The sequence below is a fragment of the Melanerpes formicivorus genome, unplaced genomic scaffold (genome assembly GCF_026170545.1).
Source record: "Melanerpes formicivorus ecotype bairdi unplaced genomic scaffold, bMelFor1.0.p_v2 SCAF_101, whole genome shotgun sequence".
Lineage (NCBI taxonomy): Eukaryota > Metazoa > Chordata > Aves > Piciformes > Picidae > Melanerpes > Melanerpes formicivorus.
Window position 1 is genome coordinate 772,872 of NW_027142453.1, and position 7,427 is coordinate 780,298.

Here is a 7,427-nt window from a genome sequence, read left to right on the forward strand (position 1 = left end):
GTTCCACCAGTGACCTCTCCTTTCACTTCTTCACTCTGACAAATGACCACTTGGTCTTTTTTTCTACATTTTTAGCATTAGTTCATTCATCTGAAGCCTTTCCCATTTATCCCCCAAGCAGTGTAATTTCTTCCTGAGCTGCTAGCAAGGGACACCAAATGCTTCTGGCTCAAGAGACTCTATCAATCAGTCTTGCTCACCACAGGCTCTTCAGAATGCATCACTTCCCTTCACAAAGCCATGCTGACTATAACCCAGTGTATCATATTGATCCTTGCATCCACTGCTCCTATTTAATGTTCATTTGTGGATGATCCTGCATGTGGCCATACTAATAGGCCTGCTGCTCAGATATGCCTGATTTACCAAGCTACACAAATTGTGCTGGATAATTACACCACCCCATTGATATTTGCCATTAACTCTTCTATTATCAGTGAGCAGAAGCCACATGAGCAGCTGAACCAATAAACTCCTAATTTCCCATTCTTTCTTAATTACAGTTAGGCTCCCACATGGCTTCTCTGGGCTAAGGTCTCAGCTTACATTTATAGCATTTTCCTCCACCAGGAATACAGAGCATCACTCTCTACCTGGCCTGTTTTCATGACATTTGCAGGAATGGAGTGTATTTGGGAACAAACCCAGGGTTTAAAACTTGCTTGAAGTTGCACAGCATGCTCTGCTTAAGTGTGTTTATGGGGGAGACAGCAGTACTGTCAGAGACCATGGTGCCACATGGCTTATTCCCTTCTCCTTTTTTAGCCATTTCCCTGATAAGTAGAAGTCTGAGTGACTGAACTTTAAAAGACATTCTGGAATTACATGCTTGTGGCCTGTATGGCCTTTATTGTCCAGCAGATTCTGTGTAAGAACAGAAACCTTCAGAGGAGCTGTACAAAACTTAATAAACTAGAGTAGACTAGAATTAACCAGGTTGGAAAAGACCTTTGAGATCATCAAGTCCAACCTATCACCCAACACCATCTAATCAGCTAAACCATGGCACCAAGTGCCAGTCTATTCCTAAATACCTCCAGTGATGGTGACTCCACCACCTCCCTGGGCAGCCCATTCCAATGGCCAATCACTCTTTCTGTGAAGAATTTCTTCCTAACATCCAGCTTAAAGCTCCCTTGGCACAGCTTGAGACTGTGTCCTCTTATTCTGGTGCTGGTTGCCTGGGGGAAGAGACCAACCCCCACCTGGCTACAAAGTTCCTTCAGGTAGTTGTAGAGAGCAAGAAGGTCTCCCCTGAGCCTCCTCTTCTCCAGGCTAAGCAACCCCAGCTCCCTCAGCCTCTCCTCATAGGGCTTGTGCTCCAAACCCCTCCCCAGCTTGGTTGCCCTTCTCTGGACACCTTCCAACAACTCAACATCTTTCCTAAACCTGCAGTATTGTGCTGCTGGAGGAACAATCTGAAGCATATTTGGCTGAATTGATCTGGACTAAGTTTTCTATCAGTTTGTTTAGGGGATTTATGTTCTGTTCAGATGTGTTTAATTTAAGTCTTATGCTAAGATGCTTTTTGGTAAAGGTATCAGATATCCTTATTATTCCATTAAACACCAAGTCTGTCAAGAATTAATGTGAGACTGGCCATTCCTCTCTTCTTTTAAGGTTAAAGAAACATACCATAAACCTTCTTTAGGCTTACTGAGAGAAAAGGATTACTATATTTATTTACATTTCCTTTGCAGGCTACCAGAATCACAGAATCACCAAGGTTGGAAGAGACCTCAAAGATCATCGAGTCCAACCTGTCACCACAGACCTCATGACTAAACCATGGCACCAAGTGCCACGTCCAATCCCCTCTTGAACACCTCCAGGGATGGTGACTCCACCACCTCCCTGGGCAGCACATTCCAATGACGAATGACTCTCTCTGTGAAGAACTTTCTCCTCACCTCCAGCCTAAACTTCCCCTGGCACAGCCTGAGACTGTGTCCCTTTGTTCTGGTGCTGGTTGCTAGAGAGAAGAGACCAACCCCTTCCTGGCTACAACCACCTTTCAGGTAGTTGTAGAGAGCAGTGAGGTAACCCCTGAGCCTCCTCTTCACCAAGGTTGGAAGAGACCTCAAAGATCACCAAGTCCAACCCTTCACCACCCACCTCATGACTAAACCATGGCACCAAGTGCCACGTCCAATCCCCTCTTGAACACCTCCGGGGTCGGTGACTCCACCACCCCATTAAATAACACTAACACCACCATTAAATAACACTTGGAACCCAGTATGTTTCAGTGTAATACATGATTTTCTTGCTTTCAGCTAACTGCTAGGGACAAAGAATGTTGCTCTTTTCCCATGACAGAACTGCTGTCTGTACTCTGGGCAGATGGAAAGCGCAGGGTATGTTTGCATGTCCTGAAGCTCTTACTTAGTTCTGTTCTGTAGATGCAGGCATTTCCACTCAAAGACACAGATAAAAGCAGAAAAAAGGCAGGATATTTCACTAAATCAAAGTCTTAAAAAGTTTTAGACTGAATTCTCTCCTGCTGAAGTGTGTGATATTTCTTACCCATTCACTAGCATTACTTTTCAGTTTGCCAGAAACAGATTAATGCCTTTATTTCCTTGCGGGAATGAATAACGTTCTTTGGCTAGACTGGCTGCTGAAACACTTTTTCCACTGCTCCACACAGCCTGTGCAATAACCACAGAGCTCCCAGCCCAGCTGTAATTACCTTGAATTTCTGCTCATAATTCTCAAAAGCTTCCATGACCATGCAGACAGCCTCCATGGAGCGTTCCAGTCGTCCATCCACGCCATTAAAGCGGTACATGCTACCGGAAACATCCACCACCAGGCGCAAGCGTTTGGGTTTCTCCTGGGGGCTCCCAGGCTGACCAGAGAAGAGCAGAATGTTATTGCACGACATAGATGGGAAAGCTAAACATCAGTAATGATGAAACAATTCAGAAAGAGAACACGATGCAGTTTGCAAATCAAGACATTTCTACTCTGCAAACATTGGTAACTGGCACAACACTTGACCGAAGCACAGAATCACCAAGGTTGGAAGAGACCTCAAAGATCACCAAGTCCAACCTGTCACCACAGACCTCATGACTACACCATGGCACTAAGTGCCACGTCCAATCCCCTCTTGAATGCCTCCAGGGATGGTGACTCCACCACCTCCCTGGGCAGCCCATTCCAATGGCTAACAACTCTCTCTGTGAAGAACTTCTCCTCACCTCCAGCCTAAACTTCCCCTGGTGCACCTTGAGACAGCCCTCTTGTTCTGGTGCTGGTTGCTAGAGAGAAGAGACCAACCCCCTCCTGGATACAACCTTCCTTCAGGTAGTTGTAGAGAGCAATGGGGTCTCCCCTGAGCCTCCTCTTCTCCAGGCTAAACAACCCCAGCTTCCTCAGCCTCTCCTCATAAGGCTTGTGTTCCAGACCTCTCCCCAGCCTTGTTGCCCTTCTCTGGACACATTCAAGTGTCTCAATGTCCTCCTTAAACTGTGGGGCCCAGTACTGGACACTGGACACAAGGTGTGGCCTAAGCAGTGCGGAGTACAGGGGCAGAATGCCTTCCCTGCTCCTGCTGACCACACTATTCTTGATGCATGCCAGGATGCCATTGGCCTTCTTGGCCACCTGGGCACACTGCTGGCTCATATTCAGGTGGCTGTCAATTAGCAAATGACAGAATAGAACAGAACAGAACAGAACAGAACAGAATAGAATAGAATAGAATAGAATAGAATAGAATAGAATAGAATAGAATAGAATAGACCAGGTTGGAAGAGACCTTCAAGATCATCGTGTCCAACCTATCATCCAACACCACCTAATCAACTAACCCATGCAACCAAGCACCCTCTCAAGTCTCCATTAATTCTTTCCCCTCACATTCAATGACTGGAAACAAAATACCATGAAAGATTCCACACATGCTTGTAGGGGAAAAAAACTTTTCTGCCTCAGTTTTGATTCTTAACATTTTATTTCAGCAAAGAGACTCTCAGCTTTGCTCTTTCTGCCAAGGCTTATAAATGGAAATGCTTCTCCTTGGCTTAGGGTGCTAACAGGGACTGGTAAAAAAACTGTACAAACTCATCTGCTGAGATTAACAACATTCCAAAAATGTTTGAAATCTTGTCCTTATTAACTACTGGTTTCTTCTTCACTCTGATGATGAAATTGTTATGTTTTCCTGAAAACAATCCCCATCTGTTTTAACAATTTTTGGCACTGTGCATCCAAGGGAGGTGTCGCATTTAGAGTGCAGTGAGGTGAGTCTGTACTCAAGTACAAGGCTACAAAAGATGACCTGGGAAAAAAACTACCAAGATAATGTTTCTTTTACCTATAAAAGATTGCCAGCATTTGTGTTCTTTATTGTCTTAATTATTCTCTTCACAGACTGTGGCACGCCTCCCAAAAAGAAAGGGAGAGACAGGGCCCATTAAACACATGTTTTATTTTTTCATTCAAAACTAGAACAGAATAGAATAGAATAGAATAGAATAGAATAGAATAGAATAGAATAGAATAGAATAGAATAGAATAGAATAGAATAGAATAGGAGTAGAATAGAATAGACCAGGTTGGAAGAGACCTTCAAGATCATCGAGTCCAACCTATCACCCAACACCATCTAATCAATTAAACCATGGCACCAAGCACCCCATCAAGTCTCCTCCTAAACACCTCCATTGATAGTGACTCCACCATCTCTCCAGGCATCCCATTCCCATGGGCAATCACTCTCTCTGTGTAGAATTTCTTCCTAACCTTCAGCCTAAACCTCCCCTGGCACAGCTTGAGACTGTGTCCTCTTGTTCTGGTGCTGGTTGCCTGGTAGAAGACCAACCCCCACCAGTCCCCATCTCTCTTCAGGTGGTTGTAGAGAGCAATAAGGTCTCCCCTGAGAGTTAAAGTAAAACTTAGAAGTTGAAACATTCAAAAATTAAAGCTTCATTTTTCTCTAATTGAATCATCTTTACCAAGCCTTAAAACTGATCTATTGAGTACATGATGAAGGAGAAAAGATAAATTAAGATCTAATCACTTCTCCTTTACTGATCTTTCACACAGGCCCATGCCAAGTTCCAAGGCCTTGAGCACAAGCCCTGTGAGGAGAGACTGAGGGAGCTGGGGCTGCTTAGCCTGGAGAGGAGGAGACTCAGGGGTGACCTTATTGCTCTCTACAACTACCTGAAGGGGGGTTGTAAACAGGCGGAGGTTGGTCTCTTCTCCCAGGCAGCCAGCACCAGGACAAGAGGACACAGTCTCAGGCTGCGCCAGGGGAAGTTCAGGCTGGAGGTCAGGAGGAAGAGAGAGTGATTGCCCATTGGAATGGGCTGCCCGGGGAGGTGGTGGAGTCGCTGTCACTGGAGGTGTTCAGGAGGAGACTTGACAGGGTGCTTGGTGCCATGGGTTAGTTGATTAGGTGGTGTTGGATGACAGGTTGGACAAGATGATCTTGAAGGTCTCTTCCAACCTGGTTTATTCTATTCTATTCTAACTACGTGAAAGGTGGTTGTAGCCAGGAAGGGGTTGGTCTCTTCTCCCAGGCAACCAGCACTAGAACAAGAGGACACAGTCTCAAGCTGTGCCAGGGGAAGTTTAGGCTGGAGGTGAGGAGAAAGTTCTTCACAGAGAGAGTCATTCGTCATTGGATTGTGCTGGTGGTGGAGTCACCATCCCTGGAGGTGTTCAAGAGGGGATTGGACGTGGTACTTGGTACCATGGTCTAGTCATGAGGTCTGTGGTGACAGGTCAGACTCGATGATCTTTGTGGTCTCTTCCAATCTTAGTGATACTGTGAAGTGATCATCTGTTCATAGCAACAGACATCAGGACCAGGCAGCACAGGGATTCAGCAGAGATGGGTAGCTGAAATGCAACAAAAAAGCTGCTGTACTCAGCTCTTCTTGAAAAAAATCAGTTCTGAGTCCAGATAAAAATGGAAATCTGACATTAAGGATTCATTTTAAATATTATGGATCAGTCCTACCAGGTTTTGGCCAGGTCTTGGTGGTCTGTTTCAAGTGGCTTCTCTGCTGCTGACTTGCATAGGCCTAACCATACTGCCTTGTAAGGAATGGCTGAATTAAGCTGTAGGACAGACAACTTCATTGTGTGCTAGTGGCTTTTCCTCACATTTGTTCCCCCCCCCCTCCATTTTCATTTTCATTCTTGAAAATCCAAATACCTGCACATGTGAAATTCTTGGTGTGTGGTGGAACAGGAATACATTTTTTAAATGGCTGGGATTTTTACACTTCCCAGGGTGCCAGGTTGTCTATTAACAAACCTTGAATTACTGAGAAAAGAGCATCCATTTTCTTAGAGAAAATTTTCTGCTAATTGCCTTCAGCTCATTAAAAAAATCAAATAAGAACACCCCTGTTGCACTGGATTGAAACAAAGCAGTGCCCAGATCAGCATTTGAGTCCTGTGTCCAGTTCTGGGCCCCTCAGTTTAAGAAGGACATTGAGACACTTGAACGTGTCCAGAGAAGGGCAACGAGGCTGGGGAGAGGCCTTGAGCACAGCCCTGTGAGGAGAGGCTGAGGGAGCTGGGATTGTTTAGCCTGGAGAAGAGGAGGCTCAGGGCTCACCTCATAGCCCTCTACAACTACCTGAAAGGTGGTTGTAGCCAGGAAGGGGTTGGTCTCTTCTCCCAGGCACCCAGTACCAGAACAAGAGGACACAGTCTCAAGCTGTGCCAGGGGAGGTTTAGACTCGAGGTGAGGAGAAAGTTCTTCACAGAGAGAGTCATTTGCCATTGGAATGTGCTGCCCAGGGAGGTGGTGGAGTCACCATCCCTGGAGGTGTTCAAGAGGGGATTGGACGTGGCACTTGGTGCCATGGTCTAGTCATGAGGTCTGTGGTGACAGGTTGGACTCGATGACCTTTGATATCTCTTCCAATCTTAGGTATAGTGTGATACTGTGATACTGTGATCCTCCCTCTGAAGGTGGCCAACAGCAAAGACGTTTAGGAAACTATAAGAAGAGGTGAGGCAAATTTTCCATCTTGTGGTTGCCTCTGTCTCAGAGACTTCCCAAGCCAGAGATGATTCTTCTGAGTTTCTAATCCCTATAATTTACCCAAAGCCCCAACACAGATGCTGTAAAAGCCACTATGAAATCATCCAATGGAGTCAGCTCTTCTCCAACTTTCCCTGCTACTTATTAGATACTTACTTGTGGCTCCAGTTCTCCCCGTCGTTTATATATGGCTTTTTCTCCTGTCAGCCCATCAATGATTTTGGCATCATCCAGCTCTCCAACAGCCTGGTGCCTCAGCCACTGTCTTTCCTTACCCTTTGCCTGCAACAAAAATGATGCCTTAATTCACTCAGTGACATGAATGAGACAATTTAAGGCTTACCAAGCACAACATATGGATGAAGCTTCTTTGCAAGGCTGTGACGGTTTGGCAGGAGTCAACGAAATCTGA